Consider the following 21845-nt stretch of genomic DNA (forward strand, 5'->3'; position numbering starts at 1 on the left):
GTGTCCCGCCCACGCGGCATCTCAGGCTGGGCCCAGCTGCCATGGCCCCCAAGCACTCTGATCCAGTGGCTGTCCTAATCTACAGAGGATTACTGTGGTATCATGGCTCAGATGCTTCTGAACAAATATAGCCCATAATTTGTAGCGTTTTTATTACCCAGAGCCGCACACTCTCAAATGTTCCACTGAGCTATGTCCTCCAACCCGAGAACTATTTTCTTTAATAATCATTTAGCTTCATTTTATGTGCATTGGTGTGAAGGTGTCAGATGCCCAGGAACTGGAGTTACAGACAGTTGTGAGCTGCCATGTGGGTGCTGGGAATTGAACTCGGGTCCTCTGGAAGAGCAGTCAGTGCTCTTAACCGTTGAGCTGTCTCTCCAGCCCCTAAGAACTATAATAGGAAAAGTTCAAGAACTATATATATTGAATTCACCCATGTCCCTAAAACAAAACAAAAATAAGAAACCAAGTTTTTTCTTGGGGGCGGGGATTGTTTTGTTTAAAGGTTTATTTATTTATTTTATAGTCTATGTGTGAGTGCCTACATGTATGTAATTCTTTTTTTTTTTTGACTTAAAGAAGAATTTATTTTGGTGAAAGTTTTGACAGGATACTGTAAACAGAGACTGTACAGAGACTGTCAAGACCCGAATAATCACACAAAAACTATATTAGTAATTATTTATTTTTGTGTGTGAGTGCCTACATGTATGTAACTGCACCACAGATGTGCCTGGTGGTCTAGAAGGCGGAAGACATTGTCAGATCTCCTGGAACTGGACTTACAGTCATAAGTCTCCTTGTAGATGCTGGAAACTGAACCTGGGTCCTCTTCCAGAGCAGCAAGGGCTCTTAGCCACTCTCCAGCCCCACAACCCCACTTACAAAAAAATAACAAAAAAACCCCATTTATTTATTTATTTATTTATTTATTTATTTATTTATTTTATGAGACAGAGTCTCATGGTGTAGCTCTGGCTGGCCTGGAACTCACTATGTAGACCAGGCTGATCTTGAACCCGCGTAGCTCTTCCTCTGCTTCCCGGGTGCTGGGTTTGAAGGCCTGAGTCACTATGCCAGGCTTTTATTTAGGTTTTTAATCTATGTGAATTTCTATTTTATACAGTATGAAGAAAAAAATCATGCTGGGTGGTGGTGGTGCACGGCTTTAATTCCAGTACTCAGGAGGCAAAAGCAGAGGCCGGTAGGTCTCTGTGAGTTCAAGGCCAGCCTGGTCTGAGTGAGTTCAAGGACAGGTACCAAAGCTAAACAGAGAAACCCTGTCTCAAAAAACAAAAAAAAAAAAACAAAAAAAAAATTTAAAAAAATCATCTTTCAACAGTTTTCATTGTTGCTCTTTGAGACGGAATCTTGTACAGCTTGTTGTCCTCAAGCTCAAGGATGACCTTGACTCCTTGAACTCCCGCTCCGTTTTTCTCGGCACCCAGAGTGAGTCTGCAGCACCACGCCCCGCTACGGCACACGCTAGCGTCCTTCACCACAGCGTCGCTGTAGGTTAGCACGGGCCCAGCTACTGGCTTGTAACCCTGCTGCGACTGCGCTTCCTTCCACAGCTTGTGTGCACGTGCACCTGACTCCTCTGTTCCATTTCTAGTGAATTTCCTTGTGCCAACACAACTGAGCTCTAATCCGCACAATGTTACAGCGTCTAGCTATGGGCAAATTGCCTTTCTCTCTCCCTTTCTTTGTACTTTTATTCCTTGCATTTCAGGGGTAGCCCCATCAGACCGTGGTGCATTCGCTCACTCAGTAATTTGTGATCTCAGGGAGAATCTTTTATACAAAAATCTGTTAGCTGACCAATTGCATGGCTGCAGAATGGCTTCATTCATCAGAGGGCCAAAAGTTTGTGCACAGCAGCCTTGTCTGCCTCTATTGATGGTTCTGTTTTCCTGCCGCACTAGCTCCAATGAGATTCTTTTAGAGTGAGCTCCACTGAGTATTCAAACCATAGTCACTACCCTAGGGGTCTGTAATCTCGGAGCGCTACGCTTGGACTTAAGTGGGTGTCTCCGACAACACGGTGGAGCTCTGTTTATTTAGCCATTGCACTGCTGTCTTGGCTTGGTCGTCAAGAAGCTAAGGTATGGAATCTATGCTCAGAGGTAGCATATTTCCCTGGCTCTAGTTTTTTGATATCACCTTTCTTTCTCTGTAATCTGCTTATTTGAGCTGAAGCAGCCTCTTTTTGTTTGATTGTTGCTTGGTTTTTCGGGATAGGGTCTCACTATGTACCCCTGGCTAACTTACTCCATATATAGCATGGCTGGTTCCTGATTTGCACAGCTTCTCCTGCCTGTCTGCTGAGTGCTGGGATTATAGACAATCCACCATTCCTGGCTCGAGCAGGCTTCTCTTCATAGCTTAGTTGCTTAAAAAAAAAAAAAAACTTTATAATGTATGAAGATATTAAAATTAGTTGAGAGGAGTGGATGGGGGGACGGTGGAGGAAATGGGAGGAGGGGAGTGGGAACTGGGATTGGTATGTAAAATAAAAGAATATCATTTTCTTTTTTTTTTTAAATATTTATTTACTTATTATGTATACAATATTCTGTCTGTATGTCTGCAGGCCAGAAGAGGGCACCAGACCTCATTCCAGATGGTTGTGAACCACCATCTGGTTGCCGGGAATTGAACTCAGGACCTTTGGAAGAGCAGGCAATGCTCTTAACCACTGAGCCATCTCTCCAGCCCCCTATCATTTTCTTTTTTAAATTTTAAAAATTTATTTATTTATTATATATACAGTGTTCTGCCTGCATGTATGCCTTCAGTCTAGAAGAGGCCACCAGATCTTACTACAGGTGGTTGTGAGCCACCATGTGGCTGCTGAGAATTGAACTCAGAACCTCTGGAAGAGCAGGCAGTGCTCTTAACCTCTGATCCATCTCTCCTGCCCTTTAATTTTTTTTTTTAAAGTGAGGAAAAAAATAAAATTAGTCGGGCAGCGGTGGCCCACACTTTTAATCCCAGCACTCAGGAGGCAGAGGCAGGCGGGTCTATGTGAGTTTGAGGCCAGCCTGGTATATAGAGAGAGTTACAGGTCAGCCAGAACTGTTACACAGAGAAACCCTGTTTCAAAAAATCAAAACAAAACAAAGTAAAACACCAAATATATTGAATAAGGTTTAATTCAGGTTTAGCATATTTATCTCAAACATTTTAAAAGGATTTATTTTTTAACTTAAAAAGTTATGTGTATATGCATATCTTTGTGTTGGAATTTACATGAGTGCAGGTGCCCTTGGCGGCCAGAGATGTCGGGTCCCCATGGACTGTGAGGTGCCCAAGTGCAGGTACTGGGAACTGAACTCAGGTCCTCTTCAAGAGCAGGAAGCCCTCTTGACTGCTGAGCCATCTCGCCAGCCCCTCCTCAAACATTCCTTCATCGTGAAAATGTTCGAGGTCCTTTCTCCTAGTTTTCTGAAGTGTGTCACTGTGACTGTGGACATCCCCCTGGGAACAGCACCGCACATCAGAACCTCTAGCTCCTGTACAGATCCGTTAAGGGATTCATCTCTTCCTCCTCCTCCATTCTAGGGACTGCACCCTGACCTCCCATCTGCTTAACAAGCGCTCCACAGTTTAGCTACCCTTCCAGGTCAACTTCTTGTTTTATTATTTTATTATTTTTGTCTGTTAAATGTTTATTATTATGGCATGGTGTATGAAGTGTGTGTCCAAGCCAGAGGACAACCTTGCTGATCAGGTTCTGTCCTTCCCCCCTGTCAGGGGTTCTGAAGGTGGAACTCAGGTTATTAGGCCTCATCAGAAGCACTTTCACCCACTCAGCCATCTTGGCGAACCTGCTTGTTTCTCTATGTTGCCCTTCAACTCACAAGTTCGTTCCTCCCAGCTTTTTAAGCAATTTTATTGCTTGTATGTTTCAGTATAAAGTACATCAAATCTTTTTGTTGGACGATGAAGTATAAATTCTAAATAAAATGAGAACCGGTCGTAGGGTAGTCTTTAATCCCAGCAGACAGGAGGTAGAGGCAGACAGATCTTTGTGGGTTTGAGGCCAGCCTGGTCTACAGAATGCGTTCCAGGACAGCCGGGGCTACAAAGTGAGACCCTTTTGCAAAAAAACAAAACAAACGAAAAAATACAGTGAGAGCTGTCCAATAAATATGGAATTACTGGGTCATGGCGATTTTCCAGAACGGTTAGTTTAGAAAGTTAATTTTCATTTTCATGTTTTAGTGTGTAGGCCTTTCTCTACCCAAAAAGACTGTATTAAAGTCAGGAAGGAGAAAAAAAAATCCTACTTTCAATTTCTGCTAGTAAATCCAAAAGATGTTACTCAACCTTCAAAGGAAGTGTGATTGGCAGGTTGTCATTGTAATTTTTTTTAAGTACTGAATTGAGCTGCTCATGAACGGCTGTGGGGCTTTTCCTTTGAGCTGAACCTAAATCTGATTTTTTTTTTTTTCAAAAAAAAAAAAAAACATGGCTCGTAGGGCTTTTGTGTTCTGAGTTCTGGAACCCCCTTTAGGGGCTTCTCTCCCGGGCCGCTCACCCCATTCACTGGGCGCCACACAAAGCGTTTTGTTCCCTCGGCTCACACCAGCGCGCCGTCTCCCAAGGAGACGCTGAATGCCCACGAAGTCATGCTTTCCCATTACTCATTCCTCCTTTTCTCCCAAGGTGGCGTGTGGGAGGTGTTGTGCTGGGGTTCGACAAGAATAGGCCAGGAAGCTTTCTGCTGGATACACTCCTGCCTGCGCGTGCTTCCCTTCCCACCGCGCCGGGCTCGGCGGCTTCACCCGTGTGAGCTGTTTTCCAAACGGACAATGACTCCACACTCGGCCGCTCCCAAAGAATCCCAGCCCTCGGATGGCAGCTGGACCGTCCAGTCCTGCCCGGTCACTCAGCCAACCTTTTGTCCCTTTACGAAGCGGGTCATCCGGCCACACCGGCGAGGCAGCTACGCACGAACACCCTTGGGGGGTCACCGGCTTCGCCCACCCGACACGCCCGCACCCGCATCGGAGCCTGGGCCAGCAGGGGGCGCGCGAGGGTCTCCGTCGCTCCGCCAGCCTCTCCCGCCCTCTCTGACGGACTCGCCTTCCTATTGGTCGTCCGTCTCCCGATCTTCCTCTCGATTGGTCATCTTTTGCGTCGGTCTCGGTTGCTGGGCGGGCCGAAGTGACGCGCGGCGCTCTAGCTCGGGGCGGTGTCCCGCGCCGGCGGCTTCGGGCGGAGTTTTGGCGAGCGGCGACGCGGTGTAGTCAGACGGCCGTGGTACCGGGAGGCGACAGCTCGCGTCCGAGCTTCCCCCTGCTCCCTCGCCGCAGCCACCGCCGCGCCCCTGCCTCCCCAACCCTCAATGCAGAGCTGGGCGGCTGCGTGATGGGGTTGCGGAGCGGCGCCCTGCGGCTCCCGGCGGCCGCTGCTCGCTCTGAGCTGCGTCGGTGCCCGGCCTCCCGCGCCCCTGCGCGCCCTGGCGTCTTCTGACTTCGGCCGGCTCGCCCGTCGGTCCGCAGCGCCGCTGAGGTGAGGAGGCTGAGCGGAGAGGCGGAGCTGGGGCGGCTGAGGGGAGGTGGGCGGTGGTGCGGCGGCGGCCGGTCGAGAGAGCCGCTCCCGCTGGACACACTCCGGGCTGGGGTCGGGCCTGGGGCGGGCGAAGCGAGGAAGCGGGGCGACCGACCGGAGCAGCGGGTTCGCGCTGAGGAGCCTCGCCCTCGGTGGAGAGCCCAGGCTGGCCGATCGCGAGCTCCGGGCTTTGGTCCAGCGGCCTGCGGGTCCTCCGCAGTGCCCTGCACCGGCCCTCCGCTTCCCCCGGGCTGCCAGGCCCTGCTCTGTCCTCGGGCCAGCAGAGCCGTCGCTGTCCCGCCGCCGTATCTACGCACAGTGCAGTTCTGAGGGAGCCGGCCCTGCCCGGCTTGAGGCTAGCTCACCCTCTCATCCCCATTGTGGTTGGCATCAGGGTTCCGACTGGGAATGTGGCAATGCCCCTGTGCCCCATGCAGGTAGGAAAGGGCATCCGGTGGTGCGGAGGGCTCAAGGGCTGGACGGAGGAAGGATGCAAAGGGAGGGGGGCTTGTTGGATGCTGGCCAGCTGGGAGGAAGGCTGGTGTGGGCTCGACGTTCAGCCGACCAGGATTACTCTGGCAGCCATATTGGGAGGATGATCTGACAAATCGTTTAGGAGCCAAGTCCGGTTGCTGGAAGGCACCGAGTGACAGCCCTGGCAGCTTTCAGGGTGACTAGCCGCACCAGAAGCCAAGTTGTGGGGGTTGGGAGGCCGCTCGGAGCAAGCGAGTCATTGTTCAGGCAACGCAAACCCTCGCCGACTCTGAAAGCAAAACTGAGCCCCCAAATCACCCTTTCTCTTTGGTGAATTGCTGCAGGAGCCTTTAGGGTAAACTGGCTAGGAGAGTCCATTCTTGTTGGGTGTGACTCTGGGATTCTGTCCTCATCTCCGCTGTCCATTGCTGCCTTGACCCTCGAAGGCCTGTTGATGCCCATCCTCCTGCGAAGGCCACTTTATCACGTTGGAGACTCTCAGCATATTGTATTGCGTGGATAGATTTGCACAGTAGCCCAGCGTGCAGAGATTAGGTAAACTGGAATGTTCTGATAGCAGAGAAGACTTGCAGCAGGGGCTCAGAGGATGCGGCTTGTCATGGCTGTGGAATCTGGAGGTAGCCTAAATTAGATTGTCAACAGATCTCTTGCTTATGCAGCTCTCACTGTTCCAAGCAGCTGTTCTGGCAGCACTGAGCACGCTGCTTTGTGTCGTTGTGTGCCTGTCTTAACCCGGAGAGAGCGGTGATGGAGTTTGTAGAACAGTTAAAAAGCCACATTACGGTGGATATTCCATTCGAAGGCTGTGCACTTGGCTTAGTCATAACATTTTAGCTTGTGTTTTCACTTGAGAAGTGTGGTAGCGCTTTCTAATTTTGTTGGTATTGATTATGAAGTCATTGAAGTTGTTAATGTTCTATTTGAGGATGGATTATGAAGATTACTCTTCTTGGTATTAAAGTAGATCTAGAAATGATCGATAACTGGGTTCAGAGTGAGCCTGTAAATGTGGTTTCCTCTATTTTGAACATGCACAGGACTTGGGGAGATGGCATGACTCCTGCCTTCCTTATGCTCTTCAATTTTAACTTTATTCATTATATATGTATATTTTGTCTTTGGCAATGGGTGTGGGGGCTGGAGAGCCAGCTCAGGTCTTAGGCATGTTAGATAAGCTGTCTCCTACTGAGCTATACTTCCACCCTTCATACTCCATTTTTTTTAGTGCATAAATTCTTTGTTTAATTTTTTTTCTGTTTTTTCTCTTCTTGAGAATGACTACTAAAAAAGTTCCAATGTTTTTCTAAGAGAAGTCAACACTTTATTTTTTGTAATTTTTATCATTAAGTAATCTCTTTAACCTTCAACAGATACTAGTTTTTTTTGTTTTGATTTATTGTATGTGTATGAGTGTTTTACTTTCATGTGTGTATGTGTACCATGTGTGTGCCTAGTGCATTCTGAGGACAGACGAGGTTGGATCCCATGGGCCTAGAGTGACAGGTGGTTGTGAGTCACCACATGGGTGCTGGGAATCCATGGGTCCTCCTTAAGAGCTTTTAGCTGTTGAGCTATCTCTCTAGCCTGAAGTCAGTGGTTTTTCCTGTACATTAATACTCAAGAAATAGAGAGTGTCTGTTTTATGATTCCATGTCAGAAATAAGAAGTAGTTGTAAGTATATGTTAAGAACTGTGATTAAATATAATTTAAGCATTTGATAAAATCAGACCTGATTGTGAGTCTGAAGTGGAGGAAAGATTTCTTAAGTCTGTATAGGTCTTAACTGTTGAATATCTTTCTGGAATTTATCCAGTTAAGTACAATTTCTAAGGCATAGGTCAGACTGTTTTTCATTTCAAGACCAGATATGAATGCAGTTTTTTTTCTACTTAATTTGTGCAGGGAACAAATTATTGCCTAAGAAAAGTCTGCTAGCAGTTTCCCAGGCCAAAGCTTTCTAACCTGCTTTTTCAGTTTGGGTCTTGTTCTAGGTACAGAATAGAGACAGCAGTGGGTCCTTGCTGCCTTGTTTGCAAAGCCCTTTCCAGGCTTTTTCTGATCACTGTGATCAGCCTTTCCCAGGAGGAAGCATACCCCTGCGGTCTAGTACACCGACTTGATATGGTTTCACGGTGTCCTGAAGTTAAAGATGTATCCTTCCTATTCCACCAAGTTCCCTTTGAAGGGGTATTGTTTGAGCAGAGTCTAGTAAACTTGTGGACTCCCTAAGAGAGAGAATAAGTATGGACACTTCTAGAACCTTTATTTTGGTGAAGGATAGAAGACATTAAACAGATTTTGCTGTGATAGGAAAATCTTATGATTTGGATTTTTCTTTTTCTCTTTTGGTTAACAACTCGGTGATTAATTCGTTCTTATAGTCATTAGGAGATAATCCAGCCCCTATAGGGATTCAGGCCTTTATCCTAAAAGAATGTCAACTCTCCCATCTGTACTCAGACTCCAGCTCTCTTTATTCTAGTGCAGTTGGTGTGCTGCTGCTTGTGCTGTGGAAGCTCCTGTGGTTTCCAGCTAGCCTTTTTTCTCCTTCTCATGCTGTGTAGTATTAGTGATTTTGCAATTGTTTGAGACTGCATATGTGTTTTAAGTTAAAAGACTGAAAATACCTGTTGGATACAAAACTTTTGTTTGGTTGGGGGAGCAGAGGACTGAACCCAGAGCCTAGAAGTTGTTAGGCAAGTGTTCTACCACTCAGTTAAATCTCCAGCCCCAACTATCATATTGTTTACAACAAAGCTTGTCATTCAGTTATGTAGTTTTCTGCCATTTCCACCTTTGGTAACTTGGGCCCTTTGGCCTAGTTTTTCCTTCCATTTAAATTGCATTTTATTGTTTTTTTTTTTTTTTTTTGTTCCTAAAGATTGTACCCCGGGCCTTGCACATGCTGGGCCAGGGACTCATACAGATTTCTCACATTATCTTGGCAGATGTCTGCAGCTGTATAAATAAACAGTAGTTGTAGAAGCAAGAATGATAAAGTATAGACTCATTTTGAGCACTTTCTATATGCCAGACCCTTTTGTAAGCGCATTTGTTAATTTAATTCATAGGCAACCATGCCAAGAAGATACTGTTATTGTCCCATTTCTCAGTGAAGAAACTTAAACATGCTAAATGACTTCTCTACCATTACTAGCTCTAACTGAGTTATCCTTGTGCTGAACTTCCTAAGAGACACCCATCCCTTCAAATTCTTCACTTCTGCTCAAACACCGCCTTGGCTCTTTTCTAGTTAGTGAAGTTCTGTGCTGCATCTTTTTCTTTTTTTAAGTAATTTATTTATCTTACATACATTCGTATTTTGCCTGCATGTATCTCTGTGTGAGGGTGTCAGATCTTGGAGTTACAGACAGTTGTTAGCTGCCATGTGGGTGCTGGGAATTGAACCCAGGTCCTCTGGAAGAGCAGTCTGTGCTCTTAACCACTGAGCCATCTCTCCAGCCCCTGTGCCGCATCTTTTAACATGTCATTGCTTTCAGGTCTCACCCCGATAATTTAGAGCCCCCACTTCTGTAGTCTCTGCTTGTGTATTCCATGTTAGGTCTCCGAGGCTCTTAGTTTCTTCTTCTCCCGTACTGTCATGGTTTGCGTTTATTGCTCCAGCTCTTTTTACAATATCACCATTGGCTGTTTTAAATCCTTTGCTCCTCTGAAGGTCAGCTTGAGTCATTCCTGCATCCATACCTTCTGTTCTTACTCTGGTTTCATGGAGAAGCTTCACAGGGCTGGGGATTAGTGCTACCATCCTTATCGAGTCCCTCAGTTCTTTGATGTTTGCTGAAACAGGTCTGCTTGGTGTCCTCTCAGGATGTCCACAGTGGCTAAAGTCTCCCACTGCCTCTGCTTAGCAGAATATATATTTACTACCTCGTAGGGAAAAGGCACGAACTCCTTCAGTCTCCCCTTCCTCTTCTGACAATCCTCCCTGCCCTCCTCCTCTCCTCCAGCCTGAGAAAGGTTATCTTCCCCCAACTGCAGCTAATCCCTTGGCATGTGCTCTGTGTATCACTGGCTCCTAATCTTTTGGGATTTGTTTCACTGATTGCTCTTATTTCTCCTTTGCTGACTTTCCCCCACTGTTCCTTGAACATTCCTGGCGAGTTCTACCTTGGGACTCACGCTCCGTCTTTAGCATGGATTGCTCTTTCTCTCTAATCTGCTTGGCTAACTCTTTCACCTCTTTAGATTTTCGCTTAGATCTCAGCACTTCACCAAAGCCTCCCCGACTTAGCTACATACAGCACGTCTCCTTCTTGACTTTACTTCCCTCCCTTCAGTGACATTCACAGTAGCTCATCACTTTTAATGCCTCTTTCCCACTAGAATGGGAGTGCCTCCAAGACAGGGATTCCCTATATGTATGCAATGTATTGATTCAACATGCAAAAGTGCGAGTCTTTTCTATTAAAAAAATTAAGCGATAAGGAAAGATTTCTTCTTCATTCATGTTCCCTTTCTCTTGTTTATCACAGTCAGTTATGATGGCATTTTCTCTTTTTGCCACCCCAGCATGAGTGGTTCTAGATCCTAGGGAATCTAGATATATCTTGGACACTGTTCTTGTTCAGGGTTCCAGCCTTTATTGTGAGGTGAAGGTGGGATGGCATGCACGTTTTATGTCATCATTCTAGAAGTATTGCTCACTTAAGTTGCTCTGCTCTTCAACTTTTGTCTTCTTTTGTTTTGTGGTGTTGGTGTCACCTACTGGGTCCCCTGCGTTTCTGTCCATTTATACAGTTATCAAGTTCATTCATTGCACACAAAGTTTTGTATAACTTTTAAAGGCTTGCTTTGTTGTTTGATTTTGAGAACTAGCACTTGGACCACATAACTGCGTATCCCAGTTAAAATACAATTTTGTTTACTTATAATTTGTAATATGAGGGTTTGGGAGATGGCTCAGTAGTTAACAGCACTGTTTGCTTTTCCAGAGGACCTGGGTTCAATTCCCAGAACCCACATGGCAGCTCACAACTGTCTGTAACTCCAGTTCCAGGGAATTTGACACCCTCATAAGACATACATTCAGGCAAAAACACGAATAAACATGAAATAAAAATAAATAATTAAAAAAAGATTTCTTTAAAAAATTTGTAATATGAATTGCCTTTGGAAAGTATTTGAGCAAATTACTGTAAGCTCTACATATATGATAAAGTTGTTAAAGTAAGTAAGCAAAAATCTGTGTACTGAGAGTTAACTAAAATATAGCTTGCCTGGCTAATGTGGTTTATTTTAGTTTTGAAACATTTAGAAATCAAAGCAAAAAGGAAAATATTAATCATAGGGTTTTTAATCTGGCAAAAAAAATGTTAATGGTTTGTCAAGAGACACTTTTTCCGATGCTAAATTCTGAAGCGGATCAGGTGTGGTAGGCATGCCTATAAAGCCAGCAGCACTTGGTCGACTGTGGCAGGAGGAGGTGAGCCTGGTCCTCAACTTCCATTAAGGCTGCAGCCCTCTAATACAGTTCCTCTTGTTGTGGTGACCCCAACCATAAAAATATTTTTGTTGCTACTTCATAACTGTAATTTTGCTACTGTTATGAATTGTAATGCAAGTGTCTGTGTTTTCTGATGGTCTTAGATGACCCCACCAAAGAGGTTGAGACCTACAGGTTGAGAACCACTGGTCTAATTGAAAGGTCGTTCTGTACAAAGAGGATCTCTGTGATTTCAAGGCCAGTCTGGTTAACTTAGTGAATTCCGGGACAGCCAGGGCTGCATAGTGAGACCCTGTCTCGAAAAAACAAAAACAAGCAAATAAACAAAAGATCCCTTTGACAAACTAATCCACAGGCTGGCAAGATAGCTCAGTCGGTAAAGGTACTTGCCACTAAGCCTGATGACCTGAGTTTGATTCCCAGCATTCACTTAAACAAGTTTTCCTCTGACCACCACACTGCTGTGTGTGTGCATAGACACACACACACAAACACACACACTCACACATAAATGGAAATTGCTTTCAAAAAAATCCAAATCCACTTGTTTTTCAAGCTGGAAATATAGTATACCTGAATTGTTTTCAGTGAAAAATGTAACTGGTGTGGTTTAAATGTACAATTTTATATACAGATTAGTGAAAATCAGCCCAAAACTCATGGTTCTATTTTGGGGAAAGCCTGAAGTACTTGTATTTTGTGTTTTCATCTAAAAGAAAACATATTAAATTCAGATCAGTTTATCATGTGATACTTTGTTGCACATGGAAAAGTTGGCCCTTCCTTCTTGCCTCCAAAAGTGAGTTATCACCCAGGTATGTAGGTGTGATGAGAAGCTGATTTCAGAAATAAATATTCATACATTTGAATTGTCTTTTGTTTAAAATTAGCCATTTTTGTATCATATTAAGCTGAACTCATTTTCTGCTGGACAGATTCAGGAATAGTCACCGTTTATTTTGATCATAGGAGAATGTTAGTGGAATGTTGGAGTCTGAGTGGCAGAGTTTCACATCTGCCTCTTTCCTCTAAAAATCTCTAGAATACGGTTAGTTGTTAAAGCTAGGTCACTTCTGGATAGATTTAATATTAACTAATCAAATCTTGGCTCTTTGAGAAAATCTATTCTGACTTTCATTTAGAATAGTTTATTTCAAGCTGATGAACCATTAGGGACTATTGTTCTCTAGTCCCTGGGTGCCTCCCCCAAACTTCCAGGCGGGATGGGGGGGGGTTGGAGGGGTGGGGGGTGGGGGGTGGGGGAGTGGAATCCAGGGCTTTGTGAATCTGAGACAAGGACTCTACATACAACTGAGCTACATTTCCAAGTTGTTTCTTGAGGCATTTCTTGATTTCTGAGAGAGAGAGAGAAAAAAAAAAACACAACACAAAAACATGTCAGCAGTGCAAAGGAAGATTCTTGATTTCACAGTTGCAGAGGCAGGAGGACATATGTTTGGTAAGTCTAAAAATTGTATCAGTTTATTTTAGACAGTGGTTTAAAGAAAACAGTTGGGAAGCCTAGCTGAGCCTGTTCACGTACATTGGAGATTGAAAATCTGATCTGTTGAAGACTATTCCTGTGAAACTGACTCCTGGCATTGAGTTAGGATGCAAAAGGCAGCATTCCCATCTCAGAATGACTAAAGACCAAAGATCAAGAGGACACACACACTCACACTCCTCTGTCTCTGTCTGTCTCTTGTACACACACACAAATTCTTACATATTTGGAGCCATTTTACTGGTTAGCCATGCTCCTAACACCTGCTTGGTTTTTATGGAAGTTATTGGATAGAGAAATGCATAAATGTTACATAGAAAGGAATTGTTTTTTTTTAAACATTTATCTATTATGTATACAATGTTCTGTCTGTGTATGCCTGCAGGCCAGAAGAGGGCACCAGACCCCATTACAGATGGTTGTGAGCCACCATGTGGTTGCTGGGAATTGAACTCAGGACCTTTGGAAGAGCAGGCAATGCTCTTAACCTCTGAGCCATCTCTCCAGCCCCCTAGAAAGGAATTATTAATAGTATCTATTTTAATGTGTATTGGTGTTTTGTCTGCATATATGTCTGTCAGGTCCCCTAGAACTGAAGTCATAGTTGTGAGCTGCCAAGTGGCTGCTGGGAAGAGCACCAGTGCCCTTAACTGTTGAACCATCTCTCCAGCGTCTATTTATAGCATCTTAAATGGGGCTCTATTGTGGAGATTTACTTCATTCTGTGATATGTTTATTTGTAGTGATATTCTATTTTTTAAAATGTTTATTTATTTATTATGTATACAATATTCTGTCTACATGTATGCCTGCAGGCCAGAAAAGGGCACCAGACCTCATTACAGATGGTTGTAAGCCACCATCTGGTTGCTGGGAATTGAACTCAGGACCTTTGGAAGAGCAGGCAATGCTCTTAACTGCTGAGCCATCTCTCCAGCCCCGTGATATTCTATTTGTAATCTAACAAATAAAGCTTACCTGAAGATCAGAGAAGCAGAGCGGCCCACCACTAGAGAGTTCTTACCTCTACCAGTGTCAGACCAGAAGGGCAATCCTGTCTCCAGGAATCCTAGACTGCCATCTCCAGACTGTATCTGAGCTCCTGTCTCCTCTCACTTTATTTTCCTCTCTCTGCCCAGCCATGTCACTCCTTTCTCCGCCTCCCTAGTGCTGGGATCACTTTTGTGTGAGCTCTGCTTCTCCTGTAGACACATTGTGTTGCCCAGGGTGGCCTTGACCTTACAGATCCACCTGCCTTTGCCTTCTGGGATTAAAGGTGTGTGCCACCACTGCCTGGCCTCTATGACTAACTAGTGGTGTAGCTCTGCTCTCTGATCTTCAGACAAACTTTATTAGATTATAAACAAAATATCACTATATTTATTCTTTTGGAAACGTAGTCTAATTCAGTATAGGCTAGCTTTCAACTCCTGGGTAGTAGAGCCTGCTCTTAAATCCTGTTTTTCCATCTTCCTGCCTTCACTCTTTTTTTTTTTTTTTTGGATTTTTCGAGACAGGGTTTCTCCGTAGCTTTTGGTTCCTGTCCTGGAACTAGTTCTTGTAGACCAGGCTGGCCTCGAACTCACAGAGATCTGCCTGCCTCCGCCTCCCGAGTGCTGGGATTAAAGGCGTGCGCCACCACCGCCCGGCATGCCTTCACTCTTCAAGTGAATGAGATACCTGACTAGCTTACTCTTTTTTTTTTTTCTTTTGAGGCAAGATCTCACGTGGCTCAGATTAGAGCTCACCGACTATCTAAGATAACCTTGAATTCCTGATCTGTTCTTACTACCCAAATGCTTTGATTACAGGTGTGCACCACTTCCCATGCCTTTTTTTCTTTCTTTAGTCTTTAAATTACAATTATTTTTTGAAAATATAGTTCAGTCACAGGCATGGTAGTACATGTCTTTAATTATAACACTCAGTAGGCAGAGGCAGGGGGATCTCTGTGAATTAGAGGCCAGCCTGGTTTTTGAAATTCCAGGCTAGTCAAGGCAACATGGTGAGATCCTGTCTCAAAAATAATAAAATAAGCCGGGCGATGGTGGCGCATGCCTTTAATCCCAGCACTCGGGAGGCGGAGGCAGGCGGATCTCTGAGTTTGAGACCAGCCTGGTCTACAGAGCTAGTTCCAGGACAGGCTCCAAAGCCACAGAGAAACCTTGTCTCGAAAAACCAAAAAAAAAAAAAAAAAAAAAAAAAAGAAAAGAAAAATAATAAAATAAATAAAATATAAAATATTTTTTTCCAATGAAAAAGTTCATTGGAAAAGATTGTTTTTTAAATTTCTTGATATCAGCTTATTGCTCCAGAAAATTGAGTTTATAATAATTTCTTTTTTGAAATAGAAATTTCCTTAGTATAATAAACTCAGGAAAACTTGATTATGGTTGTCGCTGAAGCAAGCACCAACCCAGTCCTAAACTTTATGCAGCTCAGTGAACTTCTTAGAAAACTCTTTAAAGATTTATTTATTTTATTATTTATGTGCCTGGTGCCCGTGGAAATCAGAAGTGTGGGATCCCCTGCAGTTACAGAGTACTGTGAGCCTTGTTTCTATACCAAGAATCAAACCTTCGTCCTCTGTAAGGCCAACAAGTGCTCTTAATTGCTAAACCATCTCTTCAGCTGCTTCTCCTCCTCCCCTCCTCTTCCTCCTCCTCTTCCTTCTCCTCCTCCTCCTCTTCTTCCTCCTCCTCCTCCTCTTCCTTTCTTTTTTTCAAGGCAGGGTTTCTCTGTGTAACAGCTCTGGCTGTCCTGTAACTTGCTTTGTAGAGCAGTCTGGCCTCGAACTCACGGACATCTGCCTGCTTCTGCCTCCCTAGTGATGGGATTACAGGCATGAGCTACCACCACCTGGCCTCCCCAGCTTCTTTCAGTGAGCTTCTATTCATAGTAATTTGTTTTGTTTTTTCAAGACAGGCTTTCTCTGTGTATCCCTGACTGTCCTGGAACTCACTCTGTAGGTCAGGCTGGCTTTGAACTCACAGAGATACGCCTGCCTCTGCCTCCTGAGTGCTGGGACTAAACACATGTACCACCACTGCCTGTCTTATTTCTAGTGATTTAAAAAGACTCTTTCTTGGTTAAAAACTGTTTTCTTTTTACATTTTAATATTTTTATGTGTATGTGTGTTTTGCCTGCATGTTTGTTTGTGCAGTGTGCTTATGCAGTACCTGTGGAGACCAGAAGTGGGCATTGGCTCCTTTGGGACTTAAATTACAGCTGGTAAAAAACTGCCACGTGGGTACTGGGGATTGAACTCAGGTCCTCTGGAAGAGCAACAAGAGCTCTAATCTACTGAACCATTTCTCAGGCCCCCTAAATAATGCTTTTTAAGAAGAGAGAATGAAGTGAACTAATCTCTTTTGGTAATATAATCTTACATGTTTTCTATAGAAGATGAATATGACAAAAATAAATTAACCCAAATAAATCAAAACAGCCTGGTGTGTTTGTTTGGTTTTCTGTTGCTGTGGTAAAGACCTTTAATAACCACAGGTGGTGCAGAAAGGATTCTTTGGCTTACAAGTTATGTGTCTTCACCAGGGGAAGCCAAGGCTGGAGCTTGGGGCAGAAACCAGTAGGAGGAACTGAGGAAAGACCACCAGTGGGAGGCAGGTGACTGCTTGCTCTCCAGGGCTTGCTCAGTTTGCTTTCTTACACAACCCAGGACCTCCTCCCCAGGGGTCAACTGGGCCCTTTCCATACTAGTCATCTACCAGGAGGATGCAGGCTTGCTTACAGCTGATCTTATGGGGGTGTTTTCTCAACTGAGGACCCCCTCTTCTCAGTGACTCTAGCTTGGTCAAGTTGACAAAACACTAACCAACACATCTGGTATTATTCATAATAAACAAGTACTCATTCCTGTTTCTTTGCAGAAGAATCCATTTGTTTTCTCCTTACTCCTAATAATCCATGTTCCTTCTGAGAACAAATGGGAATCTGACATGATTAAAGATAAAGAGGCAAAATTTGAGAAATATTCAAATGGTAAATTGCAGTGTTTTATTGTTCCTTTAGTGGATGCTTCTGGAAGCTTTGCTCCATTCTACTTTCCTACTGCTTCTAACTATGCCACAAGGAAAGAAAACTAGTCAGCAAGACAGTCCAGAACTGGGGTGCAGGTGGTGACCTGTCATGTGTGTATATGTGTTAGTGTGTACATATATGTGGTCAGAGAACAGCTTTAGGAGTGGTTTGATGTGGGATTTCCCTCTGTATGCTATGATTACCATTAATGAATAAAGAAACTGCATTGGACCTATAGCAGGGCAGAATTTAAGTAGGCGGAGAAAACTAAATTGAATGCTGGGAGAAAGAAGGGTGGAGTCAGGGAGAAGCTATGGAGCCACAACCAGAGACAGATGCTGGGAACTTTACCTGGTAAACCACTGTCACATGGCAATGCACATATTAATGGAAATGGGTTAAATTAAGATGTAAGAGTTAGCCAATAAGAAGCTAGAGATAATGGGCCAAACAGTGCTTTAAATAATATTGTTCCTGTGTGATTATTTTGGGGCCAAGTGGCTAGGAGCCAGCAAATGGCCTTTCTTCATACTGCAGTGGTTTCTCGGGAGTCATCCATTGGCTTTGAGACAAGGTATTTCATTTTCTGAAGTTTATGATTAGGTTGGTTGTCTGGCCAGAGAGCTACACAGATCCTTCTGTCCCTGCCTCCCTGCTTCTGGGACACGTGTTTGTTTGGTTTTTGAGAAAAGGTCTCACTGTTTAGTCTTGGCTGGCTTGGAACTCACTATGTAGACCAGATCATACAGATTTGTCTGTCCCTGCCTCTAACTTCTGAGTATGCCTGAGTACTGGGATTTAAGGCATGAGCCGTCACACCTGGAAAGTTGTAGTTCCCTGATGGACATCTGTTACAGAAGACTATAGTTGTAGGTAGTTTACACAGTAACTCTTTGTAGTTCACTTAACTGTAATTTCAATTACTGTATACAATTTTAACTCATTTGTGAAGATATTCTCAGTTTTACCACAGAGTTAAATGAAAAAGTATTATATTTTATATATTTTTGCATGTTTCTGTTGTGGGAAAGTTTTTTTTTCCTCATTGTATTTTATTGGATTAGATGGATAGAGGAAGCAAACTTGTATTTCGGTGAGAGCTATTTTGACTTTGGTTGTGTGAGGTTGAATGAAATCTGGCAGAATATTTAGGGAGGGGAATTAAGCCTGCTGCAAATGACTGAGGATGTTAAGGATGTTTTTGTTTTAGTTCATAGTTGTAAGTCATGTCAAAAGTTGAGCTAGAACGTTCAGTGTTTTCTGTTTTATTTCTAAGGCAGAAGCTTTGAGTACTTTACCAGGCCCTGGGTAGAACACACAAAAAAGAAACACTTAAAAACATCTAAGTAGTTACATAACTATAAACATTTTAGCATTTATTTTTCTATTCCTGGTTATCTGGGAAAATGTTTTTACAGGTTTTCTTGCCTGAAATCATTTCAATTGGTTGATCAATGATGTCTCTTTTACAGTCTCCTCCTAGTTTTTCTGTTTGAAGAAGTTGGGTGACTTGTGGAGTATTTCTTCCCGTATTCTGGATTCGGATAATGTCTTTGATGTGTTATCCAGATTCTCTTACTTTTTGTGTCTTGCAAAATGGTGAATTTCTAAGGCTTGATTCTATTTGTTTTTCTTCTTAGGGGGTGGGGGTCAGAATACTTTCTAGGCAGTAGGTAGTAGGTCAGTAGGTGGTAGGTAGGTGTGCGGTGTATTTCCTTTTATAGGACACCAGGAAACATGTCCTGCTTCTAGTAATGACAGGACGAATTACCACTCTTTTATGTAATGTGTTTTAGCAACCACTGTTGTCTGTGGCAGAAAGCCTTTATGTTGCCTAAGTTGGAAAAGAGAAGCATTCTAATTTCTTCTGTGTTTATTAGCTTGATTTGTTGTTGTTGTTGTTGAGAACACACAATTTAAAGTCATGAAAATATATCCTTTAAAAAAAAATTAAACTGGGTGGTAGTGGCGCACACCTTTAGTCACAGCACTCCGGAGCCAGAGGCAGGTGAATCTCTCTGAGTTTGAGGTCAGTCTGGTCTACAGAGCAAGCTCCAGGACAGCCAAGGCTACATCCAGACACTTTGCCTTGAAAAACCAATAATGATAGTAAATAATAATAATAATAATAATAATAATAATAATAATAATAATTTACCCTTATCTACTATTTGGTTATCTTGGAATATTTTATACAAGATATGCTGTTTGAATTTAAGACTGTACATTCGATGTGCGTGCGTGTGTGTGTGTGTGTGTGTGACAGGTCTTTATCCTCCTACGTAGCTGAGAATCACTTTGAACTCTTTGATCCTCTTGCCTTCAGTTTCCCAACTGCTGGGATTACAGAAACATGCTGCCAGTGCCTGACTGGGTTTTGTTTTGTTTTTCCTTTTCCTTCATTACTCTCTCTTTAAAGTGGGAATTTTTAAAAATTGATATCTATGTTCTTTGACATGTCCTAGTCATTTTTGACAGATGTTTGCTTTGGGCCTAACTAAAATGTCTTAAGATCATGTTGAATTTCTTTGCTGAGATGGTATGAGCCTCTCCCCCAGCCCAAGTTCAAAGTGATTTCTGAAGGGGCTGGGATGTTCCCTTTGAGGAGCTATTGCAGATCAGCCTGAGAGCGTGCAGTCATGTAAAGTGACGGTAGTGTTCTCACTGTAAGTGCTTAGGAAATACTGCTGCTTTCTGGAATGTGTGGGTCTGTTGTAAGGGAGGTCTAGTGAGGAATTGTAAAAGAACGGGAGTGTGGGTGACTGAAGGAGTCGGGCTAGAACAGGGATGTGTCCTTTGGCTTTGGTCGTAGCCTCTTGGGAAGGAAGAGTGGCGTAGAAAGTCATAGTGTAGAAAGCTGAGTTGGGGGTTGGACTCGTTGTGCATAAGCTTGAGTGCGTGAGTTTTGATCCTGAGAACTGCACAAGCTGACATGGCCTCGTAAGCCTCTAGTTCTAGTGCTGCAGGGGAAGGAGAAGGTGGGTTGTGGGGCTCGCTGGTTGCCAGCCCAGCCCCCGTGAGGGAGATTCAAGTTGTGTGGATACTGTGTCGGGACACGCGGGAGCAGGTGTGTAGATACTGTGTCAGGACACGGGAGCAGGTGTGTGGATACTGTGTCAGGACACGCGGGAGCAGGTGTGTAGATACTGTGTCAGGGGACACGCGGGAGCAGGTGTGTACATACTGTGTCAGGGGACACGCGGGAGCAGGTGTGTGGATACTGTGTCAGGACACGCGGGAGCAGGTGTGTAGATACTGTGTCAGGACACGCGGGAGCAGTTGTGTGGATACTGTGTCGGGACACGCGGGAGCAGGTGTGTAGATACTGTGTCAGGGGACACGCGGGAGCAGGTGTGTAGATACTGTGTCAGGACACGCGGGAGCAGGTGTGTAGATACTGTGTCAGGACACGCGGGAGCAGGTGTGTAGATACTGTGTCAGGACACGGGAGCAGGTGTGTGGATACTGTGTCAGGGGACACGGGAGCAGGTGTGTGGATACTGTGTCAGGACACGCGGGAGCAGTTGTGTGGATACTGTGTCGGGACACGCGGGAGCAGGTGTGTAGATACTGTGTCAGGACATGGGAGCAGTTGTGTGGATACTGTGTCAGGGGACACGCGGGAGCAGTTGTGTGGATACTGTGTCAGGACACGGGAGCAGGTGTGTGGATACTGTGTCAGGACACGGGAGCAGGTGTGTGGATACTGTGTCGGGACACGGGAGCAGTTGTGTGGATACTGTGTCAGGGGACACACGGGAGCAGGTGTGTGGATACTGTGTCAGGACACGGGAGCAGTTGTGTGGATACTGTGTCGGGACACGCGGGAGCAGGTGTGTAGATACTGTGTCAGGACACGGGAGCAGTTGTGTGGATACTGTGTCAGGGGACACGCGGGAGCAGGTGTGTGGATACTGTGTCAGGACACGGGAGCAGTTGTGTGGATACTGTGTCGGGACACGGGAGCAGGTGTGTAGATACTGTGTCAGGGGACACGGGAGCAGGTGTGTGGATACTGTGTCAGGGGACACGGGAGCAGGTGTGTAGATACTGTGTCGGGACACGGGAGCAGTTGTGTGGATACTGTGTCGGGACACGCGGGAGCAGGTGTGTAGATACTGTGTCGGGACACGCGGGAGCAGGTGTGTAGATACTGTGTCAGGGGACACGCGGGAGCAGGTGTGTAGATACTGTGTCAGGGGACACGCGGGAGCAGGTGTGTAGATACTGTGTCAGGGGACACGCGGGAGCAGTTGTGTGGATACTGTGTCAGGGGACACGGGAGCAGGTGTGTAGATACTGTGTCGGGACACGGGAGCAGTTGTGTGGATACTGTGTCGGGACACGCGGGAGCAGGTGTGTAGATACTGTGTCGGGACACGCGGGAGCAGGTGTGTAGATACTGTGTCAGGGGACACGCGGGAGCAGGTGTGTAGATACTGTGTCAGGACACGGGAGCAGGTGTGTGGATACTGTGTCGGGACACGCGGGAGCAGTTGTGTGGATACTGTGTCAGGGGACACGCGGGAGCAGTTGTGTGGATACTGTGTCAGGGGACACGCGGGAGCAGGTGTGTAGATACTGTGTCAGGACACGCGGGAGCAGGTGTGTAGATACTGTGTCAGGACACGCGGGAGCAGTTGTGTGGATACTGTGTCAGGGGACACGGGAGCAGGTGTGTAGATACTGTGTCAGGGGACACGCGGGAGCAGGTGTGTAGATACTGTGTCAGGGGACACGCGGGAGCAGGTGTGTAGATACTGTGTCAGAGTTCCATTCT

The 21845-nt window shown here is 44.9% G+C and overlaps 1 protein-coding gene across 13 annotated transcripts in view; it reads left to right on the forward strand.

Annotated features, from left to right (window-relative positions):
* The first annotated feature begins 5014 nt into the window (after positions 1-5014).
* The window catches only part of LOC121441739 (kinesin-like protein KIF1B), a 140314-nt gene continuing 123483 nt past the window's right edge, over positions 5015-21845 (forward strand). For 8 of the 13 annotated variants that reach the window (XM_041643011.1, XM_041643010.1, XM_041643018.1 and 5 more), the window contains exon 1: positions 5202-5523. The gene's annotated coding sequence lies outside the window, so the exon portion shown is untranslated. Of the gene's footprint in view, positions 5524-21845 lie in introns of all 13 variants that reach the window. The other 5 variants (XM_041643013.1, XM_041643019.1, XM_041643020.1 and 2 more) reach the window with 2 other exon arrangements.

Source organism: Microtus oregoni, unplaced genomic scaffold, assembly GCF_018167655.1.
Source record: "Microtus oregoni isolate MIOR12 unplaced genomic scaffold, Mior012 000081F_ref0000091, whole genome shotgun sequence".
NCBI lineage: Eukaryota > Metazoa > Chordata > Mammalia > Rodentia > Cricetidae > Microtus > Microtus oregoni.